This window comes from Denticeps clupeoides, chromosome 7 (assembly GCF_900700375.1).
Source record: "Denticeps clupeoides chromosome 7, fDenClu1.1, whole genome shotgun sequence".
NCBI classification, from domain to species: Eukaryota; Metazoa; Chordata; class Actinopteri; order Clupeiformes; family Denticipitidae; genus Denticeps; species Denticeps clupeoides.
Window position 1 is genome coordinate 5374277 of NC_041713.1, and position 10252 is coordinate 5384528.

Consider the following 10252-nt stretch of genomic DNA (forward strand, 5'->3'; position numbering starts at 1 on the left):
ACACACACACACAAACATGAATAGAAGCTGTCTAATGACGACGAGGTTTATCTGGAACCAGGTTCCGGGACCATCAGGCCCAACACAAGTTTCCTTCCAGCCCCGATATAATATCAGCAGCTCCCCAACCAGAGGCTGATAAAGCCGAGATAAAAGACAGAGAGAGAGAGAGAGAGAGAGAGAGATGGAGGAGACATGCAGAGGGAGGAAAGGAGGAAACTGAGGAGCGCAGCGCACACAGCCACCGAGGTGAAGGCCGGGAGATTACGGCTGAAGCCGGGAGGGAGGGAAATGGGAGTGTGTGTGAGTGTGTGTGTGTGTGTGTGTGTGTGTGTGTTTGTTGTGTTGGAAGAGTCATTATTCCTCACACCTGCCACGAGGCACAGGAAGCCCCCGACCGGGAGCGCGAGGATATTTGTCTTTCGTCCCCTGCCAGCCGCTTGGCGCAGACGTTTTTGGCGAGTCGGTGCCAGGCTGGAGGGGAGGTGAGAGAGGGGGGAGGAGGGGGCGAGTCGGACCTTTAGAAGCCACCGGCGGTGAGATACAGGCCCCAGTCCAGGCCCTCTGATCCGGGTGGCTATTATTCACATGGGGGGGCTGACAGGGTCCTATCGCACTTTGACCTGAGAGTTATACACAAATCAATCAATTAACCAATCAGGGTGGAATATGTGCAGAATATGATACAAACACTGTTTTTTACAATACAGTCGTGATATGTGTATAACAGAAGATGGATTGGCTCTTTTATCGCTTTTATCGTTGTTCTGTTGTTATTAAAATAATGTTTATATATCAATACTGGATACTAGTATCAGTAATGTATGAATGGAATAAGTATTACAATGTTTTGTCCCAATACTAAAAATGCAGTTGTGTGTGTGTGTGTGTGTGTGTGTGTGTGTGTGTGTGTGTGTTTGCATGTATGTTTGTGTTGGGATGTTGGCACAGGTGAGGGGTCAGAATCCAGCTGACCCCTCCCTCCTCCCCACACACCCAACCCCATTTATTACTGTATCTGCAACTGCAGGGGAATTCCTCAGGTACGTCAGTGTGATCACACACACACACACACACACACACACACATGCACACATGCACACATCTTAATTAAATAGAAACAATATGAATATCAAGCATGAATCGATTATAATATAATAACTGGTTTTACTCATGTCATGTTCCAGGCTGGTTCTGGTTCTAGTTCAGGTAAACCTGGACTCGGTTCCGGTTGGTAGAACATCGACCATCTGAGCCGAACTCCCCCATAATTACAGAATTTTGTAAAACAATGATGAACTAGGAACCTGGCGAGAATCTCAGAATCTCACTGCTCACTGAGTGTGTGTGTATGTCTGTGTATGTTTGTTGTGTGTGTGTGTGTGTGTGTGTGTGTACTAATTCCGTCTATAAAATCAAAGGCAGACAAACAAGGAAAAGTGAAAAACGCGGGAAAGCTGCATATAGACATGAACCGACACAAACCAACAAACAAATGTATATAAACCCTCGTCCTCACACACACACACACACACACACACACACACACAGAGCAGAGCTGAGGAATCTGCGAGTAAATGGGGTGGCGGACATGAGTTAGCAGTTTGCTCCCAGTGTTTGCCCCCGAGTTTTAACGCTGGAGCTTAAAGTCGAGCTGAGAAGTTTCCCAAGACCTCCTGTGCGCATGCAGGGCCACCGCAGCTGAGCAGGGGACTCGGGAACAGCGGGTCACCAACGCTTTAATACTACTTCCATCAATCTCCTGTATCTCCACTGGAGAAAGTCGCTAATGAACAAGGGACCGTCTACAACAATCCCAAGCTTTGTAAAATGTCTACAATTTCTTCTACCAAATGAATGAAAACTCCACTCTCTTCATCTCTTTTTTCAGGTATTTTCATGTAAAGTATTCTGTTTTATTATTATTTTAAGTTCACTTTTGCTGCCTAAGAAGCCTAATATCTTCAGTCATGTGATCAGTTTAATGTCCCTTAAATTGCAAGCACTGTAGCTCAGCCTGGTTTGGTTTGCTGTATGGTTGTGTGTGTGTGTGTGTGTCCCTTTTTTTCCCTTCTATGCAGCAGCGTTGTGACGTTTTCTGTACGGATCATCGCTGGGGAATTATTAACCGACCAGTGGCAACATCAAAGTGCTGTGCATTTCATCTTAATGGTCCAAGTGCTTAGGAATTTACAGGCCTGGAAGCGGGTTACTGTAGGCTGGAAGAACGTAACCATGACACCTACTCTAACCCATCGAGGGGTAAAGGCCACGTAGGGATCTTCTCACCTTCTCTTCAGCAGCTGAACAGACACATGTGTGAATAATCATTTGAATCTAAATCCAATTTGGTCTGTAGAGGACACCGGTTTGCCACTAGAACAGGGGTCAAATACAATATTTCACAGCATTTATCAGACACCCTTATTCAGAGTGACTTATAATCAGTAGTGACAGGGACATTCCCCCTGGAGACACTCAGGTCTTGCTCAGGGACACAATGGTAGTAAGTGGGGTTTGATCCTGGGTCTTCTGGTTCATAGGCGAGTGTGTTACCCACTAGGCTACTACCATCCATTATGAAATATGAAATGAATAGTTCGAATAAGTCCTTCATTTTCTTATAAAAATAAAAATATAGATATTTCGGTGTGTAAAATAAGGGCCTGACATGAGTGCAGCATAACAGTGTAATATTATATTCTCATGAGAAGGTGTGTTCAGGTGCGCGAAGTGTTTCTCTGGCGACTGGCGCCGCCTAACGGTGACGAACGTGTCTGTTGCAGTCTGCAGCGCGTGGAAGTTTTGCTTTTCTAAAAAAAAAAAAGCGATAAAAAAGCTTTAAAACGAGATATATAATAATAATAATGACGGTCTCTCGGTGGACACGCCGGACGCACGTTGCATTACCGCGTTATTACGCATTTTTTCTAACCGACGATTAGACGGTAGATATAGCGATGTTCATTATTACTTTCTTTTCGTTTTATTCGCTATGATGGTTAAATAATAACTAGTTGGTTTGCGACAAAAGTGGCAGAATCGCTCCGTCACGCGGTAATCTGCCGTTTGAAACGTAATAATCCGGGATCGTGGCGCCCAGGCGGGGACCGGCGCGCAACCGGAGAAGCGGAGAAAACTCCCGGCCCCGGACACGCCCCCTTCGCGGCGCCTCGGCCAATCAGGAGCCCCCGCGCCGCCGTTTATAAGCGCCGCCGCCGCGCGGCGAGGGACAGATCTGCGGGATGCGGCGCTGAGGAGTCGCTTCTCGTCCGGTTCTGCTCACGGTGAATGGGCGCTGCTGCAGAAGCACCGCTGGAGTCTCTTTAAAAGGACCTCGGAAGGCTTTTTTTTTTGAGGGGGGGGGGATTTTATCGTCGCCTTCTTCTCATATGAATCTCCTCGGCCCGTTCCTGAAGATGACCGACGAGCAGGAAAAGCGTCTCTCCGACGCCCCAAGTCCGGCTCTGTCCGACGACTCCGCCGCCTCCCCCTGCCCGTCCGGCTCCGGCTCGGACGCCGAGAGCACGAGGCCGCCGTCCGTCGACCACCTGCTGAAGGACGGCGAGGAGGAGGAGAAGTTCCCGGTGTGCATCCGGGACGCGGTGTCGCAGGTGCTGAAGGGCTACGACTGGACCCTGGTGCCCATGCCCGTCCGGGTGAACGGCTCCAGCAAGTCCAAGCCGCACGTCAAGAGACCCATGAACGCCTTCATGGTGTGGGCGCAGGCGGCGCGCCGGAAGCTGGCGGACCAGTACCCGCACCTCCACAACGCGGAGCTGAGCAAGACGCTGGGCAAGCTGTGGAGGTAGGACGCACTAAAGCTGCATCCAACTGCATCAATATCATTAGAAATATAAAAAAAAATCAATTATTAACCGAAAAGAAATAAATGCGTGGATATTGTAAAAAGTTTTATTGGCCTTGGCATTGTCCCTAAGCCTCCACCCCTGTCCCCGCAGGCTGCTGAACGAGGCCGAGAAGCGGCCCTTCGTGGAGGAGGCCGAGCGCCTGAGGGTGCAGCACAAGAAGGACCACCCGGACTACAAGTACCAGCCGCGGCGCCGCAAGTCGGTGAAGAACGGCCAGGCCGAGGCGGGCGACGGCGAGCAGACGCACATCCCGCCCAACGCCATCTTCAAAGCCCTGCAGCAGGCCGACTCGCCCGCCTCCAGCATGGGCGACGTGCACTCCCCCGGAGAACATTCCGGTGAGTGCGCTCAGACCCTTCTAAAAAGTACCAAAGAGAAATCTGGCGCCATGCAGATGCACCACCTGTCGTCGGTCAGGTGACGTATGGGGTCGCCCTTGTAAATCTTATCAGCGCGTTCTTCATTTCGCTGCCGTATCTTTATTAGCTGGTGTTGCGTCATGTGCAGTTGGGTTTAACTCGTTCGCGTCCCGCTGTTTTCTCTCCAGGACAGTCCCAGGGTCCCCCGACACCCCCCCACCACCCCTAAAACAGACCTGCCCTCCTCCAAGCCGGAGCTGAAGCGCGAGAGCCGCCCGCTGCACGAGCCCTCGGCCCGCCAGCTCAACATCGACTTCCGGGATGTGGACATCGGCGAGCTGAGCAGCGACGTCATTTCCAACATCGAGGCCTTCGACGTCAACGAGTTCGACCAGTACCTGCCGCCCCACGGACACCCCCAGCCGGGCTACGCCGCGGGCTACGGCGCCGTGGGCTCCGGAGCTCAAGCCTGGATGGCCAAGCAGCAGGGTCAGCCTCCGCAGCAAGGCCCCGCCCTCAGCCCCCTGCCCGGGGCCCCGGAGCCGCGGCCGGCCCAGATCAAGACGGAGCAGCTGAGCCCCGGCCACTACAGCGAGCAGCAGGGCTCCCCGCAGCACGTGGCCTACGGCTCCTTCAGCCTGCAGCACTACAGCGCCGCCGGCTACCCCGCCATCGGCCGCGCGCAGTACGACTACGGCGAGCACCAGGGCGGCGCCGCGTCCTACTACGGCCAGGGCCAGGGCGCCGGCCTGTACCCCAACTTCAACTACATGAGCCCCGGCCAGCGGCCCATGTACACCCCCATCACCGACAGCAACGGGGTCCCCCAGACGCACACCTCACAGCACTGGGAACAGCCGCCCGTCTACACGCAGCTGTCCCGCCCCTAAGACAGACTCTAGGTCCAGAACCCTCGAAACTCCGAATCTCGAAACGGCTCCCGACTGTGCCTTGGTTAACACGTGAAGTTGTTTTTATTATATTTTTCTAGATATAATGAGCACAAAACGCCTCCGAAGTCCTCTGTGAGGAAATATTCCCTTCTAAATATTTTAGTATGTACTGTGTATGTGTTCAGACGTATTTTCCGCTTGTGTTTTCTACGCTTGTACAGAGTAAAGAGTCGTGATAAAACCGAGGCCTTCCATTTAAACTGTAAAATCAATAAATCAGATAATCAGGGGTATGATTATAGCCAGAGGCTGTGGGTTCTCACTGGTTCCGTCGAATAGTATCTTCACAAGTGCCGTGCTCTCATCCCCTCGCATCGGTCCCCTCATTTTTAGGGGAGATTCGAGGGGTGCCTTTGTGCCATGTGTGCCTACTCAACCAACTCACACACACACACACACACATATCCTGTCTGAGGAACAGCAGGAAGTGACCTTTGACCCCTTTGCTCATTGCCCTGTGGTCCAGCCAGTCTTAGCATCTTTAATTTATTGATTAGTATACATTTAATTTTTGGGGAAAAAAGATAAGTAACAAGTAACTATTTAAAAAAAAAATAAATCATTTAACTCCTTTTGACTAACAGGTGTGGAACTTTCCGGCGCACAAGCTCTGCTATCCCATGTGAACATCCCTATTATTTATCATTTGTAAATGTCTTGGTTCGAAATAATTTTATTGATTATCTAGTTGTGTACAGATGACGTATATTTGTGCACCAGAGTTAGAGCGGTCTTGTTTCTTTCTTTATTCCGTGTCCTTTTTTTTTATGTATTTGAATCTTTGTCCCCCTTGGTTAAACATGTCGTTGTCTTAAAGAAACATATGTTTTGTATTATATATTGTTTCCAATAAAAAGAAAATGGATCCAAACTTTTTCAGTTTTCTCATTTTTAAATTAGGAAATATTTTTTTTTACGAACTTTCAAATTCTGATATTGAAGCAATAGACAAACCGACTATTTGATGGAAAAATAAACAAAAGATCAACACCATTTTCTGATGCTATGGATTGTAATGATATTGATACAAAGAAATTGATCCAGTATTTTTGGAAAGTTTACAAAAATTGAACGTTGTAATTCTGGTAACATGATTTGCAACTGAGAAGAATGCAAATTTGAAGTTTTGTGCAGACTTGTGAACGGTGCTTGCAAGTAGGTCAACTTTTTCACAGCCCTGCGCTTTACTGGCCTGATGAATTTACGGACAGAAATGCACATCAACGCTTTGCAGAAAGCTGCGGTTTGAAGTTCTCATCTGCTCAGGCCGTTCAAAGCGGCGTGTAAACGTCGATCAGCCTTATCGCTCGTGAACGTATATATCTGAGCTCGCTCAGCTCTGGACCCACTCCCACGACCGCAACAGTGGGGTTTACCGGAACAGCGCAGCTGTGAAAAAGCTGTGAATTAATACAACCTTCGATTGTGCATTGGAACCCACGATTGGAATATAGCATCGGGGCTTGACCTAGAACCTCACCCCCACATTTACTGTCACTACAGAACAATTACAAACCAAAAAGGTCCAGAAAATGTTCCTTTTTTTTTTTTTTTGCAGATTTCATCCTCCCATATGCTTAATTTCACTGGAAACCTGGCTCTTAAAATTACCACAGCTCTGAACACACCCTAAAAACTCACAGAATTTTACTGGTGAAACCATAAATGGCAACTAAATGGCACACAGCAGTCTTGATTGGTATTGCAATGCCCCTCCATGCATGGCATCATCAGAATATCCTGTCGGTGCCCTTCAGTTTGCGACAAATGTCGCAAAAAAAACTGAATTCAGTGAAAACAGCGTCCAAAGGCAGCACTGAACAGACATTTGGTTCCATCAGAGCACACACCCCGTCTTCACACACTGGGGACAGTGGAGGAAACCACCAGACTGACTAACACCGCCAGTGCCTACTAACACAACCCTCCACCGGCCCACCATACACAACCCGAGCTGAGCTTATAACCACACTGTGCCTGATAGACATCAGAACACAGGCGAGAGTGAGGGTCTGGCTTCTGTTCGCATCTGATAGCATCGGGCGCAGCGCTCCACTCGTTAACAGATTACGTTTTTTATTGTCTGGGGCATTTTTGCGGGGGCGATCTTCTCCTCCTGCAGTTCGGTGGGGTTGCATGGTGGGGAGGGCAGGGCAATGCAGGACAGCGTGGCCGTGCTGTTGAACATGCGGAACAGTGTACAGATGGTCATGTGCAAACACAGCAACAGGCTAACTGGTGGAGTGCAGATGGCAGTGCGGCACACGTGCCCAACGGGAATCCAAATATCAGTTGTTTCTGGCAGTTTGAACATGGTTTTTATTTGAAAAAAAAAAAAAAAAACAGGCCATAGTGCTTTCATTTTACATTGTTTAATAAGTTTAAAATAAGTTTACCAAAACCAAACCAGGTGACATTTTTTTTCTCTTTTTCTGTTCTGTTGTCATACTGCAAGCAAACAGCAAACACACACATACACAGTGTCTTCACTATCACAAACCAATATAAACACACTTGTACCTACCAATATATACGGAAATTATACAGAATACACATTTTATAGCAGCCCTGTCCCCATAGTCCTAAATGTCCTTGTAATGTTGGTGCATATTCAGTTCAAAAGTCTTAGTAAATCTGACACACATTTGTGCAAGTACAGACTGAGTGTGTCTGTTACATTGCATGCAGAAGGATTGCATGCGGTCTCCTGTGTGTGTGTGTGTGTGTGTGTGTGTGTGTTGCTGATGGAGGCTCCTGGGCTGCGTCGGAAACAAGACCAAATTTTTCTCTTTCACAGACGGCCCCGCTCTGCAGGCAGGTTTCCCAGGGTTCCACATTATCATTCTGAACAGGTCCCGCTGGAGCGCTGATGGGTGGTCCCTGCCAAGACTGAGGGGCGAGAACAAGCAAGAGAAGAGAGTGGCAAGTCACCTTCAGAAGCAAACGTCAAATAAAAAACAAAATAAGAAATGAAATTCACACAAGGACAAGTGGAACAAAAGGGGACATCATGGGGCACAGAAGAAACTCATACTAGCCCAGTTTAAATGTGAATAAATCAAAATGACTGTTTCTGTTCAGTTGATGTGAGGTGACATCCTCATGTATTTAACCTGTGAATGTGAAAAAAAATGTTTACCACTGAACATTTGTAAAGTGACTTATTCAAATAGCCTGAAATGCCACCTCATGTGAGCATGAACGCTAGTTTTTGTGAGAAATGTTTTGTTTTTTTTCCAAGTAATTTTTGCAGTTTGGTTTCAGGGCTAGAGGCAAGAGAGAATGACATGTTTGTCAGGACAAACATCTTGATGTCTGCTTTGTCCCAGGAAGACGCCTCAAAGGTAGAACCACAATTTTTCTCGTCCTCGTCCAGTCCAGGTTCCGGTTTGCAGTTGCTCCGTCAACTCTGGTTTAAAGTTAAGTTAAAACAGGAAACAGAGGTCCACACCTTTCTTTAAAAAAAAAAAAAGGTTTCTATAGCTCTATATCTGGTCTCTATCTGGAAACTATTTTATCTGGAACTACTTCTTGGGTGTTATGGTTGAAGCACATACCCCATTTCAGTTCCGTGTCCTCAGATTAGCCATGCGTCTTTATAGCAACATTAGAAATGACTTTTTGTACACGGTTCAGGTTGCTTTAACTGTGCTCCTCTGCATGAAGAGGCTGGTAGCAGACGTCGGTACGGCAAAGCTTAATGATATTACCATAATCTCGTTACGTGTGCCTGAGACTCGCTTTCTCTCACTCACACACACACACCTGCACGGGATTACCACCGGAACTACTCTCCCAGGAGTCCGCTGCATTAGGCCTGCGGCATGTCCCCAGGAGCAGGACCATGGCGAGCTTGGATTCTCTCACTGTGTGTCCAATGCTACGTTCTTCAGTGGCTGTATGGACACCAACTGAGCAACTGAGGGTGGTCGTAGCCTAGTGGGTAACACACTCGCCTATGAACCAGAAGACCCGGGTTCAAACCCCGCTTACTACTGTGTCCCTGAGCAAGACACTTAACCCTAAGTTGCTCCAGGGGGGGGGGGGGACTGTCCCTGTCACTACTGATTGTATGTCACTCTGGATAAGGGCGTCTGATAAATGCCATAAATGTAAATGTAAATATTCCATTTAGGCCTTGTCCGCAAGGATGTTCGAAATGAACACCCTCCGAACGAAAGGAAATGTCGCATGCAGCGTTTATTTAACACCATCCTAATGCTAAATGCCCGTGTGGACACTCCAATGATAAAGAAAAAAGGTCGGTGTCCAGATCACGCTCACCGGACACTGCAAACGCCAGATAAACGCCTGGTTCAGACGTCTGTGTGACTGAGGCCTTAAACACAAGTCTTTCCAACCTTGCCAATCACCAATAATTCAGTGATCCTTAATCTATACCATTCTGACACCTTTTGCAAATTGCACATCTAATAGAAAACACCTACCTTCAGTGAGCCTTGGATGCCTTGACCCCGTCACAGTTTCATCAATTGTCCCTCTTAATTAACTGTAATGAATTGTTAGCTAACAATAATTAGTTTTAGTGTAATGGCTATTGTGTATTTTTGCTTAATTATTATGCCCCCACAGTCATCTCATCCATATCAGTCCACCCACGCTGTGCCTAAGAGTAGATGATTTTGTCCACACTCTGTGTTCCACAGGAAACTTGTGCTTGAGGTCGAGTGCCTGGTGAAGCCATGGCGAGATCAAACGTCTCGAGAAAAGATAAAAGGCAAGAGAAACGATTCTGTGCAGTGCTCACAGCTCTTACTTTGAACCCTAATAACCCCTAACTGGACTTTTGCCTGTTGTTTCCGACCTTTGTGTCCCACCAGGGCAGAAGAACCGGTGGAACTTGCCGACCTTTGGAAGCTCCTCCATATTTCTTCCACTGTATTAAGTCGCTCCTCGATGGCTGCCTGGCTTCACCACACCACTTTCACTTCCTTCTGTCTCTCTGAGGGAAAGAAAAGAGATTTGTCCAATCAGAGGGGAGCATTCAGCCCTTCACCGCGACCCTGATTTTCCTTCTGTTTATCACTCCAAACCCCTTCTTTCTGTG

The 10252-nt window shown here is 48.0% G+C and overlaps 1 pseudogene; it reads left to right on the plus strand.

Annotated features, from left to right (window-relative positions):
• Window positions 1–3249: 3249 nt before the first annotated feature.
• LOC114794243 (transcription factor Sox-9-A-like) lies at window positions 3250–6055 on the plus strand (annotated as a pseudogene).
• Window positions 6056–10252: the final 4197 nt, after the last annotated feature.